The sequence below is a fragment of the Meriones unguiculatus genome, chromosome 8 (assembly GCF_030254825.1).
Source record: "Meriones unguiculatus strain TT.TT164.6M chromosome 8, Bangor_MerUng_6.1, whole genome shotgun sequence".
In the NCBI taxonomy this organism is placed as follows: domain Eukaryota; kingdom Metazoa; phylum Chordata; class Mammalia; order Rodentia; family Muridae; genus Meriones; species Meriones unguiculatus.
The window spans coordinates 89,486,801-89,510,275 of record NC_083356.1 but is presented as its reverse complement, the minus strand read 5'-3'; positions in this window follow the sequence as shown (position 1 = coordinate 89,510,275).

Sequence of the window (23,475 nt, the reverse complement as noted above, 5' to 3'; positions counted from 1 at the left end):
AGGATCTTTTATCCAAACTACCTGGAAACATAGATGCTTCGGTGCCAGATTTTGTGTAGAGATATTCTTAGGATAAGACCTAAGTCTAAACAAAAATTCATTCGCATCTCATGTATACACCCTAGACACATAGCCTGCAGGTAATTTTCTGTGGTATTTTGAAAATAACTTTGTGCATAATAGTGTCGTTATATGTATTTTTCTACTTTCAGTATTATGTCAGTACTCAGAAAACGTTTAGGATTTGGGACCATTTCAGAATTTGTTTGGGGGTGTTAGTCTATATCTGAAAAACACGCTGGGTTTTCCAGGACGTTAGGTAACCATCATGTAGACACATGGGCAAGCATGTTCTCTTTCTGTTGAAGATGCTCTCTGGTTTACAAGGAGGGCATGGCTATTGAGGATCACAATGGCAGCATCATGGAGTTTTTTTTCCATATGCAGTCGCAGAAAGCGCCGTGAACTTTTACCACATGAGCAGCTATGCAAGCTGAACGTCCTTCAGGAGAGATCGTGCATTGGAAGTGTGGCACAGTTTTGGCCAATGAGTATAAGGTGACTTGAGCAGGTTGCCTTCATCATCATCACAAACTGTCCTCCTGATAATAAACAAGTTTCTGACTAATCAAGACAGAGGGGAGAGGAAAAAATACTTAATTTTTGTAGTAAAAATTGTTTTTATGATTATGGTGGGTAGTTTCCCCATTGCAGGCAAGAGAAGACAAAGTATCTGGAGCTTCTTATTTGTATAGCAAAAACAATCAATCAATCAATAAATAAAATAAAATCTTAATGCTTAGGTTATTCAAAGTCATTCTTGCTATTACTTAAGCATTTTCTTAGAGGAGGGTCTACCCCATTGTGGGTGGGGCCATCCCTGGGCTGGTGATTCTGGGTTCTATAAGAAAGCAGACTGTTTTTTTTTTAGATGTGCAGGGATAAAGACAGAGTGGAGACTGAGGGAATGTCCATTGCTTAGCCCAATCTGAGGCCCACCCTGTGGAAGAGAGCCAACCTCTGACACTATTAATGATATTCTGCTATGCTGAAAGACAGGAACCTAGCATAGCTGTCCTCTGAGAGGCTCCACGCAGCAGCAGGTAGAAACAGATGCAGAGTCTCACTACCAAATATTGAGCTAAGCATAGGGAGGAAGGATAAAAGGACCTGGAAGTGACAGGAGCTCTAAAAATGACCAACAGAGTCAACCCTAGAGGGACTTGTAGAGACTGAAGACCAACAGAGGACCACACATAGACTGGACCTAGGCCCTCTACACAGATGGGCAGATCAAGGTTCATGTGTGTGCCGTAGTAAGAGAAGCGGGGGGCTGACTCTGACATGGACTCTGTTGCTTGCTTTTTGCTCACTCCTCACTGGCAGGGCTGCCTTGCCAGGCCTCAGGGGAAGAGGACTCCTTCAGTCCTGATGGGACTTGATGAACTGGGGAGGGGGTCCCCTTTTCTGAGGAATAGAGGAGGAAGGATGAGGGAGGTGGGTCTGGGAGGAGAAAAGGGAGGAGGCTACGAGCAAGATGTAAAGTAAATCAATCAATCAATCAATCAATTAATTAATTATTTTTTTTTTTTTAAAGAAAAAGCAGACTGAGCAAGCCGTGAAGCCACAGGGAGCAAGCCCGTAAGCAGCATGATTCCACAGACTTTGCCTCAGCTTCTGCCTCCAGTTTCCTTCCCTGTTTGAGTTCCTGTCCTGACCTTCTTTGATGATGAACAGTGCTGTGGATGTATGAGCTGAATAAATCCATTCCTCCCTAACTTGCTTTTTGGTCATGGTGTTTCACCACAGTAATAGAAACTCTATGACAGATGAATATGTGCTTTAAGTATGAATACTTAAAAATAAAAGATGGATGTTATTCACCAAAACAGATATGCAGAGATCAGACTTGTAGGTCAAATCCAGGTGCAGGCTGGGTTTGAGTGTGTGTGTGTGGGGGGGGGCTTAAACAAAGAAGAAATCTGAAACCTTGCCCATTGTTGTCTATATATTGTTTTTAACTTTTGTAGGTTACTTTTTAAATGTTGGCTTGCTTGTTTGTTTTTGTTTGTTTGTTTGTTTGTTTGTTTGTTTTTAGAGTAGGGTTTCACTTTGCAGCCCATGCAGGCCTGGGACTCACTGTTCAGCCCTGCCTGGCTTTGAGCTAGAGACAATCTTCCTGCCTCAGCCTCCCACGTGCTGGGATTATACATTCAATACGATGCCCAAACATTTTCTTTTTCAGTTCTCATTAAGATTTGTCCACTGGCTTAAACTCTACCTCATTCCCAGATGTGATCCTGATGATTTGTGGACTTTTTAAAGACCAGCGTCTGGACACTCTGGTTATTGGCTCCAATCATGTTAAAGTGACTTCAGCCAGGCTCTGTAGGCAAGAACTTGCTAGAGAAGATTTTGCTGTGCCTCATGTAGACCCAGCCCGGTGCTTCCTTCCTCTATATAGTTCTTTCCCCTATATATAGATCAAACGGTTTCTAAAAGTAACTCTAATTCCTGGTCTTCTAAGTCTGCAGAACAGCTCTGAAATTTTCTCCAGAAATAATTAAGTTTCCACTCACCCTACTCATTTAAGCCAGCTGTCCCCAAATTTGCAAAGGTCATTTTCTCTAAAATGACATTCTTCTGGTCTGCTCTGACAGCAGTTTTGGCTCAATGTATATTTGATCGCTCGGACCATGTAAGTTGTCTTGTAGGGCTACTGAAGATTTCACCTGGAACTCATATATCACACAGAAACAATGCTTCTGTCTGCCATTGGCTTCCTTAATAAATTTCATAATTTTTTGGTGGGAAACCCTGAGTTTCACTGGCAAAATTGTGTTGAGGCTTATCAGCATGAGGAGAGATTCTTTTTTTTTTTTTTTAAAAAAAATTATGTTATTACTATTACAATTATTTTTAATTATGCTCACTTTGTAAACCCCCATCATCTTCTCCCCATCCTACCCTCCCTCCCTCTTCCTCCCCTATCCCTCTCTCCTAGTCCACTGACATGGGAAGTCCTCCTCTCCTAATGTCTCTCCCTAGCCCATCAGGTCCCATCAGGACTGCCTGGATCCTCTTCCTCTATGGGCTGGCTAGGTCACCCCACCAGGAAGAAGTGATAATGGCTTAAGTCAAAACAGAAAAGACCTGTATGAAAGTCAAAGGGAAAAAAATGAGAGAAAGGGGCATGGCAGAAGTCGAGTCATGGGTGCCAACAATCAGAACAGAGGCTAGATGTACATGCTGGTAAACTGTCCAGTGCTTACTGTTAGCAAGCACATTTTTTTTTTTTTTTTTTTGCCCCTGCCTTTTGTAGACTGTTGCCAGACTTAACAGCTCTGGCTCTTCCTTTCTGCCACTCTCTTCTGTGATAGTGGCCAGAAGGATAAGGGTTTTGTTTCCTAAAGGCATGAGCAACTTTCCTGCTGGAGAATCGTTTCATATAGAAACTTCTGAAGGGGGCCCTGTTTGTGTGTTTGAAATTGAAGGTGAAGCCTTTTAGCGGAAAGCTGTGGAATCCTCCCAGAGGATCACTTTTTTTCTTTACGAAGGCCGAAAAACGAAACACAAGAGAAATCAGACCAGACCAGGCCTGTTAGCTCTCATTCCTGTAAGGTTCAGATACTTCCAAGTAAAGCATAATTTGAAGTGTCCTGGTCATATGTTAAATTATCATTCAGTGTGTGTGTGTGTGTGTGTGTGTGTGTGTGTGTGTGCGCGTGTGTGTGTGTGTGTGTGTGAGAGAGAGAGAGAGAGAGAGAGAGAGAGAGAGAGAAACAGAGAGACAGAAAGAGACAGAGTGACAAAGAGAAAAAGAAGAGGGAGAGAGAGTATCAACATTGAGAAGAGTGTGTATAATATAAGGTAATGGTCCATTGTCTACATCAGTTGTTCAGTGACTGGTGTATAATGAGCCCTTGCTAAATATTTGGTTACTGGCTGTCAGTGAATTGATGCATGTCTTCTGTGCTGCTAACATTGTAAAGTCTTTACTCTCATCTGAGATTTCACTATTCAAACCTTTTTCTCCATTTTAAATGCCATCTGTCTTTTCTCTCCTGTTCCTGAGTAGAGTCACTGCTAAGTCCTCAATATCACTGCTGCTGGGTGTGAGTGTAGTTACCAGCTCACAGTGTTGCAAGACACTCGTGAAAGAGGAGAGATGCTAAATTGAGGCACGTTATTTCAGAAAGAGAAGTCAGAATCCAAGAGAGCAACCTAAGTTGCCTTCTAGGCTTGGCCTTGTAAAAACAAGTGGCTCAGCTGCTGGAGACAACCCTGGGGGATAGCTGAGCTTTTGGAAAGTAGCACAACTTAGGGGGAAAAAGAAATGTAGCTGGTGAGTGGATATTTGTATATATTACTTAAGCAATGGCAGGAAATTGTAACTCAGGGTATACAGTTTGAAACAACGTTCTTTTTGCTGGAGTCCTCTGTCATAACAGGTGTTACTGAAGGTAAAAAGTACTTGAGGGATAAGTACTTGGAACATTCGTGGAAGCATCCATCATGGTGGTGTCAAGGGCCTTATGTTTTAGTTTCTGGGGAGCACCACGACCTGCAAATGATTGTGATGGTAACTGCAAATAATGCTTGGTAATGGTAATTGTCCTGTGAATGACTGTACCCTGAAAATGAAAGGCTCTCGGTTTCAGGAAAATTGATGCACATATGTTGGAATTGAAGCAAACCCAGAATGTTTAACTCATGGTCCTGCAAGAGAAGTACACGCTCTGCCTAGAGTAGGGTATAAGGCAGAGGAGAGCTCAGAGGTGGAAGACAAGTACCCATTCTTCCTACACACTCCATGGTGTTGTTTGGAGATGCCCCAGGCAGACACCAGATCCTGGTAGATGGTTTCTGTGGACAAGGTGGCTGGATTTCTCTTTGATCTGAGATTCTGGGATGCATGGCCTTGGAAGAGAGGAGTTGAAGAGTATGCATGGGGTCTGCATGACCAGCACTTGTAGTTTAAAGAATATGGGGCCACTAAGTTAGTTATTATAGGACATTTTATTTGTTTTTAAAAATAGATACTGCTAGGAGTGTACTTCATTGATAGAACTCTTGCCTAGCACGTGCAGAGCTCTTTGTCCCATCCTTAGCACAGTAATAAACAAATTATAGATAAATAAATGAATGAAAAGCTTTTTATAAGCATGGCTATAGAGACGGCTCAGCAGTTAAGGGCACTTGCTGCTCTTGCGGAAGACCTGAGCTCACATTCCCAGCATCCTTTTCAGACTGCTTACATGGCTGCCCAGTTCTAGGAGATCCAATATCTTCTGGCCTCTGAGGATGCCCATATTCACAAACATCTACCACATGTACATACATACACACACACACACACTCACACTCTAAGTCTTAAAACATATTCTAAAAATGGTGTGGCGATTTGCATCTGTAGTCCCAGCTACCTGGGAGGCCAAGCTAGTAGAATCACAGCTTGAGGCCATACTGGGCAGCACATAGAACATAAAATTAAATGAAACAGAAAGAAATAAAGAAGATATTATTGTATGGATAGTTATACAGGCTCCTGAGCCCAAGAGCCACAGTCTCATTGACAACGAGTATAAATTCATGGTTGCACCAGATTGATAATTTTTTTTTTTTTGCACACTGAGTGCTGTGTGGCCATTGCCAGGGTTGGGTGTGCAGTTATGAACTACCCAAGAGTTTCTGCACTCTTAGAGGTGATATACTCTAAATGAGAACCAGAACACAGGGATAGCATTGGAAACCATTTCTATATTGGAAGCCTTTTAATGTATTTGGAATAGATATTATATCAGACTAATATCAACACATAGGCCTACCCTTACCACGAGAGCTAAAATTCCGGGCCCCATCACTGGAGAGGACCTCTGTGGGTCTCTCCTTACTCTCCACCTCTCCCTTCTGTGGGGTGGTTTATTGTGTACTCCTTCCACATCAAGTTGGCACAGGTGACTCCAGACTCTTCCCTTGCCATCCCACTCTGTTCTCATTCTGTCATCACTTGTACCACTGTAGAAACAGGCCACTGTCATGCAGTACAGACTGTGTAGCCTTCTGCTCTCCCACTGTGTGTGTGAAAAAAAGGAGCCAGGTTTACTGCAGCTCATCAGTCCAGTTTTTCAGGTCTCAGCCCAGATACCATCTTTCCAAGTAGTTTCTGCTCACCCAGTCCCCAGCTGACTGCCCCTCCCCCCACTTCCTGGTGATACATGGTGTGTAGACACCAGAGGAAGGAAGGACAGTATACAAGGAACCATAGCAGTAGAGAGGCTGATCTCTTCTCTGTCTATGGCATGTTGCAGCGTTATAAAGGACAATAAGTTAAGTTGCCCAGGCTGACTGGGCATTAAAAGTGGGTCATTAACCCTTTATATCCAATACTTAAAGTAGGTCTATCCTTAGAGAAAATAAGACCTTTTACATGAGTGTTTATGTGCAACACACACACACACACACACACACACTTAATCGCTGGACAAAAAAATAAAATAATAAGGGTCCTGTGCTGTTAACAAGATTTATGGACATAAGAACAACGTCTTCCAGAGGCAATTGAAATATGTGACAAGCATTAGCATTTCAGAGTAGTGATGAGCTACTTGTGTGAATTGATGTGGCTAAGAATTAGACAAGGCATATTAAAAGCTGAGGCCATTCAGGCTTAGGAGCAGCTGAATATGAGCAATTACGAAGCAGTTAAGCCATTAAATAAAGCTGAAGATCTTGTGAACTGCCAGAGCAAAAGGCATCTCCGTGTGACCAAGCACTGTTATCACCCACACTCTGCTCTCAACACATAAACATTAGGGAATGTTGATGTCAAGGGCGATGCTGAGGCTCTCCAAAGGCAGGCTTCCCCATGTTGGTCTCATACCATGGAAGTCATGCGACTGAGCGTGTCCCTTGTGTGAGCAGGATGTGGGGATGAAGTGATCGAGGGCAGCCTTTGGTGTGGGCGCGTGGAGATAAGGAGCTGCTCACCTGCCCTCTGCGGCTGCATTCACGTGGGTGACGCTGGTTAGCCCACTCCTGTGAAAAGCACGGCAAACACAGGCGGTGCTACATGCGGGAAAATGTTTGCTCTGTTTCCATTCTGCTTGAGTGTTAGGCACTTTAGCACGAGAGGGCTTCAAGAACATGTTACATGAGGGGAATTAATCCTGAGAACATCTGTTCTTTACCCTAATTGCTGTGACTTGGCTGTATCACTTGATAGTAAATAAGATTATTTCGAGAAAAAAAAAAAAAGCTGAGCCAGTTTTAATGTGGGTCTGGCTTATGACGGCAATTCTGTGTCTATGAGCACAAGTCATTCTGAATGGTGTAAATGACAGTAGAAACTGCTACTATTTATTAAGGTTCTGCCATGTGCCAAGCATGGGGTGGCAAAGGTTGCACGTTCGTTCAGGAGAAGCATAGTGCTGGACTAGAAAGGGCAGGAAACTTAGTGTTTCCGTCTTAGCATAGTTCCAGCTAGCAGGGGGTGGGTGTGGAGAGACAACTGGTAAGTCATTGAACATACTCAGAAGATGTAACGAGGGGAAGTGACTATGCTAAATCTTTTTGAAAGTGTGTGTGGGGGGGATGCTAAATCTTTTTGAAAGTGTGTGTGTGGGGGGAGGTATGCATGTATCCGTAAGAGACTAATTTTTAGTCCTCGCAATTTCAGAGTTCCCTGGGCTGTATGTGTATCAAAATCACCCGTAATATATTACCTTTCTGCTATTTCTTGGATAGTACACTTTTTCCTTATTGAATTGCGTTTTATTATTCACTAACTCAAGCCAGCCATCAAATTCCATTTTAATTCTTCAACTGTCTCCCAGTTTTTATCTTTTCAACTCTGCACTCTGTGCTGGAGAAGCCAGTGACCCCGAGAGCACAGGTTAGAGAACGAAAGATGTTTCCATTCTTCTGTCATCCACGCCCGTATGACCTCATGATCTCCACTTTTAAGTTGTCTCATAAGGACCTTGTCTCGGGATTTCTGCAAACACAGGATGACAAAAGCATGCCTGTCAGATGCTCAGCAAAGGATCTTGTACAAACTGCTTTGGTCTTGGCTGGTTCTACTGACACAGTAGTCACTGTTGCACTAGTTTATACTGTCACTTCTGTGACGCTTCCCTCGCCATTCTCTTGCTGTGGGCTGCCGGGACAGCCCTTTAGCTAACACTCCTAATTCTATTCAAGGTCTATTCTGTTTTGAAGAGTTTCTCTCGCTACATTTCCAAAATCACTGCATATTGTTTTCTTGTGTCTGATGTGCTATTCATTTCATTTCTTTTTTTGCCCCCAACACTATATTTTTATGCTTGCTTATTCTAAACTTGCTTATGTCTTCCTCTACTTCGTGGTCCTCACCTAGAGATGATTACATTGCACGGGACACTGGGCAACATCTGGAGTTGTTTGAGGTTCTCATACCAGGTTTAGAGAGTGTGCTTCTGCGTCTAGTCGGTTGAGCTCAATGGTACACTGGATATCTTATAAGGTTTAAGAACAACAAAGAATTATCTAGCCCCAAGTGTTGGTAGTGCCTAGGTTGAGAAATGCTGAGCTACCATCTTAAACATGTTAGTAAATGTTAGCGTCCTTGTCTGCTTGTCTTCAATCTGTATACTTTATGACTTGTTTTTCATTAATTGCTGTTTTCCTTATCATGCCTCTTTCCATCTTGGTATTCTTTGCTGGATATCAGTCACTGTGATCTTTTCTTGTTGCATGCTGGATACTTTTTGTTTTCTTGTAAACATTCCCTAGGTTCATTCCAGATTTACATTATCTGGAAAGCAGATGACCCTGAAGATTTGTTTATAAGCATTTTGTATAGGAAAAGAGTAACTTTTAGTATGGGGGCCATTTTGCCCACTACCAAGGCAATAGGCTAAAGACAGCAGTACCTGACTAACCTGTGTATAATGAGGATTTCCCATAATGGTGAGCAGAGCAGAAATTCTTTCTGGTCCAGTCTGACTGCTCTTTCCTCTGCTCAGTGTTGAGCACTTTTCTACACACCTGCGCACACAGGTGTGGCATGATGGAACCTGCTGAGATCGGCATATGTGTTTCACACAGCTCTTTTCTCTCTGGTCCACTGTGGCCTTCCTCCACAAGCATTTCAGTCTCTCCTCCTTCTGTCTTTGCTGTGGATTTTGAAGCTCTCTATAGGCAGCAAAGTGGACACCTGAGATAAAAATCAAACCCAAGTTTGTTTTCCTTCATTCTGGGGACTTCTGTCCCATGCTATTTGCTGTCCTGTATTTGACCTCTATTCTTCCATATGGTCTGTCTGGCTTTAAAGCTGTTTAAGGTGAGAGAGTATTTGTGACCTAGAAAGTCCATTGTGGTCCTTTGTAGGCTTTAAAGGAATGTCCATCAGGAGTATCACATATTCAAATCACAATCAAACTTTGTCTTCCTAGCTGTGCTTCTAAGTAACATGCTGTCTTCACAACCAAACTGAAATCAGCACTGACACCTGAACCAGAGCGTGCATTTACCAGAACAACTTCTGAGCTTTTCTGTGTAAATTCTACCCTGCTTCCTGCTCAGCTTCATTCTTCTCTTGAGACTCTTTGCTTCAGTGCATCAGCTATTCCAGTTTTAAACCTTCTACACTTCTGGATTCTATTATGTATTCAATTAATTTGGCTCTCCTTTTTGTTTGCTTTTTGGTCTTTTATGCATTCAGGCCCCCAAGTTTATGTGAAGCTCAATAATTCATATATCTGTTTGTTGGTTACAATGTAATTTAATGGTGTGTTTATACTGCTGTATTTATTAGCTTTGAAATTCTTAACAGTGGTATCCATTTTCTGCCCTCAGGACATGTTCACATTTGAATTACCACTTATGTATTAAAGAATTTTTCTTTACATGTTTCTGGTAACCTTTTCCTTAAAGTCTTTCATTAAGATCAGTTTATTGAAAATGGGGTGTAGGAAGCATAATGAGAATTGGAAAGTAAAAGCAAATAAGCCACACCAAGCTCCGCATTGCAGTCCCTGCCAGCTGCCACATTGGCTATTTTTCTTAGTGGTATGATAGTTCAGATTTCTTAAAGCTAGAGAAAGATTAGCTCTTGCTGGCCTGTGGCCACTAGCCTGGGAGTTACAAGTCCTGATGCTGTTATCCTATAGCTTGGCTGAGACTGGGCTGGTCAAGCTTATTCTGCTCCATGTAGCACAATGCTTGACAGTAAAGCCCTGGGTTTAGGTTGAGTGGCTCATGCGATTAAAGATGGGAAATGTGGAGTCTTTCATCTTTGGTTTCCAATTCAGAGCCAATCAAAGAGTCCCTGGGTTTAATGACCAGTTAGAGGATCCTGTGAAATAAGCTGTTGCTGTCAATCCTGCTTCTAATGAACATGAATCCCCATAATTCTGTGCCTCATGGTGTCCTTTGTTTCATAAGGTTGATAAATAGGCTGTGAATGGCATGGCTTCTGGAAACAATTTATGCACAATTTCTTTCTCCCTCCTGAGAGCTTAGGCAGTGAGAAAATAAACTATAGGCAGAAGTCTATCCAAACTTTATTATTGACCCAAACACATAATCTGGAGTTGTTCCAAGGCTGTGGGTTAATATGGAGATGGGACTGTATGAAAGGGTCAAAAGCAAAGTCAAAGGAGGGTGAAGTCTACCGTTTGCCAGATAGGCTAGAGACTACCATGCAAGGGGCCAGCAGTCAACAGCCACAGAACTCACTACTCAGGTAGGTTAGTTGGTGGATGTCAAGTTTGCTATTGTTAGTAGTGGGGTCAAAGGCAATGGCAGAGGAAAGAAAAGTACTGAGCACACAACTGAGTAGCAGACTTAAGACCCTAGTAATGGACAGCTAGAAGACTAGGCTCTCCTCATCTCATCATTAAGTCCTGGGGGGAGTGGTGGAGAAGGGGAGTACTGGGAGAGATGATAGGAACTGGAGGGCATTTGTGAGTGATGTGGAAACCTAGTGCAGTAAAAACTCCCTGAAATCTACGAGAGTGATCTTAGTGAACACTACTAGTAATGAGGGAGTCTGAACCAGCCAATTTCTATAACCAGTCAAGGCTTCCAGCAGTGGGACAGGGACAGCAACTCAGCCAAAGGTCAAAACTGTTGATCTACAATCTGTCTTCCTTGTAAGATGTGCTTGGGTAATGGTGGCAGAGAACTTGTGGAAATGGCCTCAAGTAGAAGTCTAACTTGTGGAAGTTGGACCTCAAGTGGTCCAACCTGAGGCCCATACCATGATAGGAAGTCTATGCCTGACACTGTGGATAGCCAAGAACCAGAGGAAGGATAGCTCAGAGATCCAGGATAGAACTAAATATGACTGGAAAAATTTTAAATGAAATGATTACTAATGATATTCTGCTATACTCCTCGATTGCCTAGCCCAATTGTCATCAGGGAGATGTATCTAGCAACTGATGGAAGCAGATGCAGGGAATCACAGCCAAAGAATAGGCAGAGTCAGGAAACCCCACAAAAGATGGGAGGAAAGACTGTAGAAGCCAGAGGGGTCCAGGATAACACGAGAACACAGTCCAAAGTATCAACTAAGCGGGGCTCATAGGGTCTCACAGAGACTGAAATGACAATCCACAGAGCCTGCATGGGTCTGAGATAGGTCTTCTGCATATATGTTATGGTTGTACATCTTGACGGTTTTGTGGGATTCTTAACAGTGGGAGTGGGGAAGTATCCAACTCCTTTGCCTGCTCTTGAGACCCTTTTCCACCTACTAGGTTGCCTTGTCAACCCTTGCTTATTAGGGTTTTTTTGTCTAGTCTTATTGTAACTTGTAATGCCATGTTTGGTTGATATCTCCAGGGTGCCTGCTCTTTTTGTTGTTGTTGTTTTTTGAAGGAAAACATAAGAGGAGTGGATCTGGGGGAGAAAGGAGGTGGAGATTGGGAGGAGTAGAGAGAGAGAAAGCTGTAGTCAGAAAGTGACATATGAGAGAAGAATAATAAGAAATCTTAGAAAAGTTTCTTTCCAGTGAGTGGATACGTGTCGATTTAACACAATGGCATGTACAATAATCAAACAAGATAATGCAAAAATGAAGACACATTATGACAAAGGAATTTAAATGACTTGGGATGAAGCAGGGCGTGGAGGCTTAGGCCTGTCTGTACTCCCAACCTCCTTGGGTTGTGGAAAGAGGATCACTTAAGTCCAGGGATTGGAGAGATTACAGTGAGCCTTAACCCTTAAGCACAAATAAAAACAGATTCTCAAAATGAATAACTTGGACCGTATTTACTTGGGGAGAAAGGAAAGAGATAAATAATTGAAATGGACATATGAAATGTGCAGAAACCCTTTGATGGGTTGTTCTCAGTTCTTATGTGTTTATCATGTTGAGTACTGCTTCATGAAACCTTTTTCACACAGATGACCATGAAAAGCATGCTTATAAACTGATCTGGTGCATCATCACAGCAAGGAGGACTGGGTATAGTCTTCCTGGTGGAACTTTATCTTGGAAGAAGTTTTGACTGTGATTTTTTTTGCATCAAGTACTGATTCTGGAATCCAATTTCCACAAAAGATGCAAGTTTCCCAAAGTGGTAAAATACCCAGATTATGATTGGCTTCAAACAAGTCTTGGCTAACTGAAAAAAGATATGAACATTAGAGCTGAGTGTCAAAGGACCCCCATTTCTAGAGTGCTCACTAGCTGGGCTAGAAGTGTCTCTGAGGATACTGCTTAACAAATGCATGTGTGTATATTCTCACAGCCCTCACTAGCTGTAGTTAGCCCCAGACTGAGAACTAGAAAATGACCTTTAATGGTCCTATGAGTTGAGTTTGTAGAACTGGGCACTCTGTTTTGTATTTGATTACCTTTGGGTTTAAAATAAAATTCAAGCAGTCATTAAGACAAATACATGGTAATTCTTTGTATGCTTTAGTATGCTCCACACAGTCAGAAAGTCATTTTGTGAGGCAGAAAGAACCTAGAGATTCTTTTGAAGTCCCCTAAGAAGCTGCAGCCATTGTACATTTGGTTTCTTCAGAAAGGTCGGAAGGTTAGTTCTGAGTAATCTGCGAGGATCTTTGAATCCAAAGACTTTACATCATAGTGCAGTGTACATAATCCAAACACTCTACATAATAGTGTAATAAATAAGTAAATAAACAAACAAGCAATGCCTAAACTGACTAAAAGGTCAAGGGTTATTTTATCAGACCACTTTCCTTTTGCAGAGGTTTTAGTATTGCAATTTAGTATCAGCACCAGAGGTTAACCTTTCAGACCTGAAGTTTCATCTGTTGGCAAATTCTTAATCTGTGTCTTGTTAGCCAGACTCAGCAATATGGAATTTTCATTAAAAAAAAAGACATTGAGACATAATACTTAACATCTTTATAAAATACATGGTAATTCAACGTGTATAATGCATAATAATTGAATTGGAGTAATAGAAATTTCCATTTTTTTCAAACAGTCATTTAAAATATTTTTATTGCTTATTTATGCATGTGTTGGAATGTGCCCATGCTATTGGCAGGCATGAAAATATCATAGAATCTAATCCACTATATGTATCCTAGGGATTGATTTTAGCTCATCAGGCTTGGTGGCAATGCCTTAGCCCAAGGAGCCATCTCATTAGCCTAAGTACAACAATTTCATTGGAAATTTTATGTTCTTCTAGTCATTGTAGAGTACACTGTAGAATGTTTGTGTCAATAGTTATCCTGTTGTGCCTTAGAAATCTATAAACAATTCTCCTTCTCTCAGTTTTGGAAGCCCCTACTGAACTTTTTCCACCCTGTGTTGACTCTGATGTTTGCTTTTGATGGTCTAGGACAGCCAGCCTCTCCTGACGGCTTTCTATTGTATGTCCTAAGCAGAGCTCCTGATCTCAACCCCATCTCTTTCCATTGTTAGGTTTAGTTCAAAACCAAATACAACATTTAGACTAGACAATAAAAATGAATTTGCCCATGGTATACATCTGTGGGGTCAGCAGGGTCAGAAGAGAGAGAGAGCACCTAGTCTGCATTATCTATCTTCCCCTAGGCCTTCTTATCACCCCTTGCCTTCCGGGACTCGGTAAGATTCTGGAGTTTTAAAATGTAGACATAAAAAGTTTTGATAGAAGTGGAGTGTTGAGGAGTCAGAATAAACTACTTAACTTTGGGGGTCTTGCCAACAAAGCATGTTGGGAAGCTTATGTTCTCCATCAACACTTCTTGCCTCTCTGTCTCTGCCATTTAAATGTAAGGTCTAATGAAGAGTTGTCAGGTCATTGGGCACAGTCTGTGGCCAGAACAGCTAAAGAGGCCTTTAGTGAAGCACAGTGGGTAAAGAGCTTTGAGACTTACTCAGATCCTGGCCCACGACCATGTCCTTATTCCCAGAGATTCCCCAAGAGAAACTTTACTTACCTAATTTTCAACAACCTGTCTTCTACATATCAGCTTGTTTTTGAGAGGACTCCATATCAGTCATTGATGAGGAAAGTTTCATGCCTCTAAACATCTCTGCCTTTGTCTAGTTCTTTTTTTATTGTTGTTGTTTTCACTTGATACAAAATGTCTGTAAAGTATTTGCCAAATGATGTTTTTTTTTATATTAGTCTTATATAATCATTTTACTTTGTAATGATGTTTTTGGTTTGTATGTGTATTTTCTGATTTTCCATAGATGTGCTTATCATTAATTCAACCTGAGACTCTTCTACCTTTCTCCACATCTGTTGTCAATTCTCTGTTGATATGCACCAGATAAATAATTACTTTTATCATGCTGAAAAAAGGCTCTGCTGGAATTTTTTTCAATATTTATTTAATTTAAAAATCTTTTAATTTTACATTACATTACATTCTGACATTTCTCCTCCCTTCACTCCTTCAAGTTCCGCCCTGCTACTTCCCCTCTCCTCCAGATCCACTCCTCAGTTTTTCTTCAAAAAAGAGCAAGTCTCCCAGGGATATTAACTGAACATAGCAAAACAGTTGCAATAAGACTAAACACAAACCCTCATATCAAGGTGGAACAAAGCACCCAGTAGGAGGAAAAGGATCCTAGGAGCAGACAGAGTCAGAGACACCCCCAACTCCTACTCTTAGGAATCCACAAGAACACCAAGCTACACAACCATAACGTATATGCAGAGGACCTAGCTCAGCCCCACACCAGCTCTGTGATATCACTTCAGTCTCTGTGCGCTCCTATGAGTCCTGCGTAGCTGATTTTGCAGACCGTATTCTCCTGGTGTCCTCTATCTTTCTGGCTCCTACAATCCTTCCTCCTCCTCTTTCACAGGGCTCCCCTAGCTCTGTATAATGTTTAGCTATGAGTCTTCAAAATCATCCCCAAAATATCATATTGAGTAAAATCATCTATTTATATTGTTTTAATCTAAGATTCTATAAATTTTTTCTTCTTATTTAAATTTTTATTATTATCATTTATTGCAATTTATTCAGTTTATACCCAGGCTGTGTTTCCCTCCCTTGTTTCCTCCCAATCCCACCTTCCCTCCTTCTTCTCCCCCTATGCCCCTCCCCTAGTCCACTGATAGGTGAGGTCCTTCTCCCCTTCTACCTGACCCTAGCCTATCAGTCAGGTCTCATCAGGACTGGCTGCATTGTCTTCCTCTGTGGCCTGGCAAGGAAATTCTTATTTGAAGAAAAGCAGCTATACCACATAAACAGAATTGGTTCAAGTTTAACACAAAAAATATATTCCTCAATATCATATTTGCTTGTTTATTTGAAGCAGAGACTCATTAAGTTGCCCAGTCTGGTTTTAGACTTATGGTCTTCCTTTCCTAACCTCTTGAGTATCTGGGATTATATGCATGTGCCCCCAAGGCTGGCTCTTCAACATTTCAGTAAATTAGGAAGAATTCTGAAAAATCTTTCTTTTTACAAAATTAGGTCAGACTCATTCAAAAGATTGGAGTGTAGTATATCTTTAGGCCCTTCTGTCTAAAGGCAGTTCTATGTACACTTTTGATGGCCTTCCCTGAAAGAATCCAGAGATTGCCACTTGAGAGCATTAGACTATTCTTGAATCCTAAGATTTCTTGGACACCATCTTAGGATGTAAATTGTCAGTAAGTCTTCTAGTTGTGTATCCTAAAACTTGAGAACAAATATTGGAGGTTATTGTGTTAAGCAAATTAAGTTGGACACAAAAGAAAAGGCCCCAAATGTTCTCATTCCTGAATGTTAAATTATTGATCTTCTAGGAAAAACAAATAAAATAGGAGTCACCAGAGGCTGTGTGCGGTGCGGGTGGTGGTCTCCCAAATTGGTGATTTCAAAAAACATTTGCCTCTTCCCTTGTTCCTTATATTTTTTAATGAAGCAAAATAGCATTCCTTTATATTTTTATTGACGTTTCAGTTAGCAGAGCCCTAAAAGAAACAGCTTTTGCAGGTTTTAAGCACTAGGTGTGAAGTCATTAAGTATATCCTTTGCTCCGCAGCTTTCTCTTTGCTCTCTTAGGATTTAGCCTCATGATAATTTGTAATAATACTTTCCAAGCTTGTACGGAATTTAATAACCTGAATAAATAACTTCCAAAGTGGATGAGTTTCCCTACATTCCAGCCCCCCCTTTTTTTCTTTAATGAAGTAAATACCTTCTCAATGCTGATTTTAATATTATAAAATGAAGACTGTTTAATTGAACTGCACTTGATAAATACTGAGGAAAACATTGTGGGTTTTTAAAATTCTTTTAAAAGGTTTCATAAAAACTTTAATTTAAAGAACTTGCAAATAGGCTGGGTGTTGGTGGTACATGCCTTTGATCCCAGTAGTTGGGACAGAGACAAGCGGATCTCTGTAAGTGTGAAGCTTGCTTAGTCTACAGAGTGAGCTCCAGGACAGCCATGGCTACACAGAGAAACCAAATCTCAAAAAACCAAAACCAAAACAACAACAACAAAAACAAAACAGCAACAAAAATAAAAACAAAAATGAACAGAACAAAACAAAAACAAAACAAGAACCAAAACAAAACAAGCAACAAGTCACAAACAACAAAACTTGCAAATAAACAATGTCATGTAACAAAATAAACCAGTCCCAAAGTCTATGCGTCTCAATGAACTTCTATATGGTTACAATAGAATAGACTGGGATAGAATAGAATACCTATGGAGCCTCACATTGAATTTTACACTTTGAATTAGCTTTATATTCTTTTTCATGACTTGAGTGTCCATTACCTGCATCCAGTTCTTTCATATCACTTAATTTTCTTTGTTCTTGAAAGAAACATCAGTGACCTCAAATTTGAGCCTCATTTTTTTTTTTCCGGAAATGTTTGTTGTCTTAGGTACATCATGTCTTCCCTGTTTCTGCTCTCACAGCATCCCATATGGGCTTATATTGAAAGTCCTGCTACAAGGGAAGTGAGAGGAGCTCAAGGAAGATAAATAGGCTGAAATCTAGTAGCTGAAGTTCAGTCCTCACCCCACCACTTACCGTGTGGGACTATAGACAAGTTAACTAATTTCCTTAAGCTCAGTTTCTTTATCTGTCAAACAAGGGAACAGATTTCATAGAGCTGGCATATATTTTTTTGTATGGTACATGAAGTGGTACTTATAATTATTAATTACAAGTTGGCTAGTAACGATGTACATCAACTGACAATAGGTAATGAAAATATGGTACATTTATACAATGAAATGTCATTCAGTTGCTAAGAAAATGAAACTATGGCATTAACTCATTCTAAATAAGATAATCCAGGCACAAAAACGCAAACATTTATTTTTTTTCTCTCATTTGTTGATTTTTAGTCTTCAGATGTGTGTGTTCCCATGTAGAATATTCTTTGAGGTAAGGAAATTAATAAAGGGCTTTGGAGGGGTTTTTCAGGCTGGGTAGAGAGAAAGCAATATTAGAGTAAAGGGTTAAGATGGAATAGTGGAATAAGAAAGGTTAAATAAGAGTGGCACAGGAGGGTATGATAGAGGAAAGAATACGTGGGGTAAATAACTAACACTGAAAAACATTTCAAAAAAGTCACCTGGAAACCTGCTACCATATACAGAAATAGTTAAAATGGGGTTCCCTTATAATGAGGTAATAATGCCCCTACTAGACACCATGGGATAACAAGTTCAAATCCCAGTGCCAGGAACCTGTTACTTCTTTTGTAGTTGTTGAAACCTGACATTTCCAAACAGTACAGGCTTCTTCCATTGCTCTTGTTTACCCACCAGAACTTGACAGTAAGACTTTATTGTTGAAGATTCCATACACTTTATTCATGTAGCATGGAAAACTCAATCTGGTCCTCACCTAGAAGCTTCATTCTTGCTGGCTGGCATTCATAGTGTTGAGAGGTGCTCTGCATTATACTGTAGAAGGAAAGAAAACACCAGTCTTACCCATCTAAAAACCCTACAACAATGACTGACCTGGCCAGACATGCCCACTGGTAGAAGAGTGGCACAAATGTCATGAGAATAACCAACCACTTACTGATTGGATTTAAGGTTTGCTCCATGAGTTGAAACCCATACCCAGAATCATTTTCTGGGCCACAAATTTGTGTCTAGGTATGTTGTGGGCTCTAGGGGACAATCTGCTAATGCTACTCTGCTAAAAATATAAAATATTAAACTGACTCCTAAGGACTTAACATACCCATAGATTAGTGTATCTCTGAACTCTCAACAAAGAAGCTTCTTTTTGTAATAGATGGTGATCAACACAAAGACCGAGAAATAGTCAAGGGGTAGAGAATATGAGACAGTAACATGGCCATTCCTAAATGGCTGAGCTGTATCACAGCCCCTCCCAAGGGATTAGTGATGAAAAGTGGGCGGAACGCGGCAAATAGGCATCTTCCACAGACATATTGCCTTGCCCCTGACAGGTTAAACAGCATGTCTTCTACTTCAGTCCTCCATGGGTTCTAGAACATAAGTAGGCTTAATTATTTAAGAAAAGATATAGGTAGACAGAATACTACGAGGGTTTGGAATTTGTTGCAAAGAGAACGACAATCCTTCATTCCGCAGATATGACTTTATTTCTCGTGGTACCCTGGTTCATCAGGAAGTGTTAACTTAACCGTGAAAAAAGGTCTAAAATAATTTCCTGGGATGTCTGATTTGCTGAGAAAGGCTTTCATGAGCAGTCATCATGACAGGAAAGAATGATTTTTTTTTTCTGAGTAAATTTAAACAGTGAAGAAAAGGAAATGGTTTTATATAAAGAACCACCTTAAAAAAGGAATAAACCATGGCTTCTAAAATGCCCATTCCCTTTGAGTGTATAGTCATTGGTGTCTTGGTAACACCCCCAAAATTACAGGCTATTTTTCCCACCAGAAATTAATAGCAAGACTGTATTGCTGAAGACAGCAAATACACTGGTTGCATTCAGTACATGGAAGGATCCAGTTGGAACTGACCAGAAAGTTTCCTCTATGTTGTCTAGACTTCTCATAGTCCTGGAAGGTGCTATGCAGGATTCTGTGGGGAAAAGTTATCAAGCCTTATTTAGTCACTCACCTGTAAGGACAACTAGCATGGTAAGCATGCCTCTGGGTACAAGAGTGGCACAAACGTTATGGGGTAACCAGTGACTTTTTGATTAATTTAAGGTCCCCTCCATGTGAGGAAACATATGCCCGGTACTGTCAACGTGGCCAAGAACCCATGGTTGGGGAGCTCACCATCCCCCAGGGTGAACATATTACCATTCTTCTGCTAAATGGTCAGAATATTAGTCACTCCAAATTTGTATCTCTCTACTCATTGGAGAGGTTTCTTTACCAGTGGATGGTGATTAATGCAGAAACGCTCAAGTCCTCAAAACAGAGAGATTAAGAGACTGAGGGGTGTTTAGCCATCTATATCAACCCTTTCCTCCATGGCTCAGGGCCTAAGAGAAGGGGAAAGAAAGACTGTAAGAGCCAGAGGTCAGTGAAGACAGATTAAACAGTTATTCTGGACATGACAAAACTCCTGCACTCATGAACTCTTAGCAGTTCTGGCTGTCTGCACAATATCTGCACAATAACAAGCCGGTCAGATTCCAGCATGGAGTTGGGAAGGGTTTATGAACATCCCTCCCCTAATTGACAGCGGATGGTTTCTGAAGGAGGGAAAATCAGTTTTGTTTTGTTTTTTTTAAAGGTGATGGTCAGTCAATCACTCTTCAATAAGTATGAAGACAGGATAATTGGAGTTGATAAAATATTAAATTAAATTAAAAAAGAGGACACAATTTTGGGGAAAGGAAGGTAGAGTGGACCTAGGAAGAGCTAAAGGGAGGAGTAGGAAGGGAATATGACCATAATACATTGCATGAAACTCAAAGAATTAACGAATATATTTATTCATAAAAAAGGAAGATGAAAAAAATTCTGACTTAAGGCCTCAGGTAACTAAATAGTCTCGGGATTGTGCTCCTGTACTGCTGTGGGAGTAAAGCTCTGAGTAAGGGGGGTGTTTCTGCCTCGAGATCAGAGCTGTGGCAAGGCCTTCCTAACTCTCCGGAGTTATACCTCAGACCTCACGTTTTCCAGGCCTCTGTTTCACAGCACTAAAATGCTGATAACATCTAGTTTATAGTATTATTGTGGGGATTACATGAAAATTACATAAATGATTTAATATATAGTATACAACAATTAGTTAGTGTTCTTTCAACTTGATAAAAGCCTTGAAAAGAGGGAATGCCAACGGAGGAGTTGAATCTATCATATTGGACTTTAGGCAAGTCTGTAGGGTTGTTTTCTAAATTAATGATTAATATTAGAGGGCACAATGCACAGTAGGCTGTGCCACCCTTGGGCAGACAGTTTTGGGTTATGTGAAAAAGCTAATGGGAGAAAGCCAGTGAGCAGCATTTCTCTGTGACCTCTGCTTCTGTTCCTGCCTCCAGGCCCCTACCTTGAGTTCCTACCTTGGCTCTCTTTAGTGATGGATTTTAAGCTCTAAGGTGAAATAAACCTTCTCATTTTCAACTTGCTTTTGGTCCAATAGGAAATGAATTAGGACAGTGAGTTAGATGTGAGGACCTTGGAAATTTCATTAGACTCTCTGTGACTGGATTTTCATGCCTGTCAATAATAGCTGGGATATTAATATGCAAGACAGTTGTGAGAATTAAATGACAGGATGAAGGTATAATTTTATATTTTATATTCTTTTAAGGTTAGATGTCTGGATGCATTGCCCACCGGCTCTTTGCTACTATCACTTTCCCATGTGCACCATTCTTTCTGATCCTCTACCTAAAAATCATGGCCCTCAGATTTCATGCTGGTGATATACTTCATTGTGGAACAGAATTTCCAACTTGACCTTTTTCTTGCCCAAAGCCACTACATATATGTAATCTGACAGTTAAAGCTCATGCTTCTTTCAGTGTTCATCTTCTCCGGGCATCAGCAACGAACACAGTCTGATTGAAGCAATGTGCAGGTAGATCTAGACAACTTAAAAATCAACAGAGGCAGTTGCACTTTCTAACTCATGCTAAGGGAAGTGTTCTGACTAGAAAAATGTCCTCAGAGTCTATTCAGACAAAGAAATCAGCCGCATTCATGCAGAAGTTAAAGAAGAAAATGTTTTGTGGAAGAAATATTTTGGGACAGTGTACCTTTCCTCTTCTGGCAACATTGCCTTCAACACATACAAAGAAGGAAGTGAGTCAGCACCACACCTCTGACAGGCTGCTGCTGGCAAGAGCTTTCTTTTCATAAGGAGGCTAGACGCAGGTGTCTGTCCCTGGATCTCTTGTAGACCTAACTGGCTCTCTCGTTGGTATGCCCTCTACAGAGAGATATTTTCTAAGATCCCATTTTTGAGACAGCCCCGAGTACCAAATGCATAGATTTTTTTTTTCCTTGAGAGCACAATGGAACCTCTATTTTTATCTTGGCTAGAAATGAAAGGGAAAGCTTCCAAATGTTCAGCTCCTCAGATGTCTTTAGTTTGGATGGGATAATATGAAAGATGAAGACTAGAAGGGATATGATTGAAGTCTATGAAGTCACGAAGGGTCTGAGAAGGGTGACTAGAGACTTAACAAACATCTGAGGGCCAGAGCCATGGTCAATGCCTTGAAGCTTTGAGTGCTAATTCATTGTACTCATTGGCAGCTTAACAAATAGTAGCTAAGCGACTTCAAGGAAATAGTGTAGAATTCTGAGACCTGTTTAACAAATTCACGGAAGTTTACTTCAAGAGGTGCCAACAGCTGGACATGGAATTTGAGTTGCACACTGAATCTGCCATTGAAAGACTTGGATTAAAGTGTATCCAAGACCCTTGGACATCGTGGTTCTGAATGTAATTAGTAAAAGTTATGAAATGCTCTTGTGATAATCCCTGTTTTTCAGACTTTGACATGCTGTAAGAGAAGAAAAACAAGAACTAGAAATAGACTCCTTAGTGTTAACTTTGAATTCAAAGTTTAGATCATCATGTTGCATGAGGTGACCTTGCATTTGGAGAAAATGAGTATCTTTTAAACTGACTTATGAGTTCTTTATTGTCTTCATTGTCATGTGACAGAACAAGATAAGAATGTTCTGAATATTTGCCTCCTATTCCCAAGTGCTCCTGAATTCATCAAATCCTTGGGAGATATCAGATACTCCACATTATTCTTAGCAACAAGACACACACACACACACACACACACACACACACATACACACATCCTTAGTTAAGTTCCAGTATTTGTTTCTTGACCTGCAGCGATTTTATTAGTTTTAAAAAGCCATAGTGCACAATTCAAAATGGTTTGTGTGCTGTTATAGCAAATGTGTATTGATTTGATTAAAAATGCATTAATTTCTTTAAATTTCAATAACAATGGATTCATTTTCAGAAAAAAAACGGTTGGAAATGTGCACTCATGTAACCCGAGAAGCTCAGATAAGTGGTGTTTAGTATTTCTTAACTGCAATTTTTTTTCCTATACATTCAAAGCAAAAATCTCTACTATCAAGTGATGTATGTTGTACATATGAAGAATTTAGAAGAAAGAAAGCTCTCTCATTTAACTCAAGGTCATGTGCACACTGTCAGAGTAAAGAGGGAGCTGTGAAATTATCCAGGGAACTTGAAACAGTCTAGACAGTCAATCCAGATTGTTTAAAGAGATATGTTAAAGATACACATAGGAGGGAGAGCGTTATCTGCTAACATGAAGACACAGTTTGGGAACAAACCAAATTTGTGGTAAGAGCCTTAAGGTCTTCACTTAAAATATTCCTATCAACAGAGACTTTGTAAGTAAATGGACACAACTTATTCACTCATTATATACAGCCATAGAAATACCTAAAAATAACTTGATGTGTATGAACATTTGTTCTTTTTCTTCTTATGTCAAGTAGATGGAATTCAACAAAGCCTATCCAATGCCACATATTATAGAAAACAAAACCAATAAAAAAACACTTGCCTAGAAAGAGGAATAAACCCAGTGTGCTTGTAAATCTTTTATGAACTAAATTTAGGAAAGT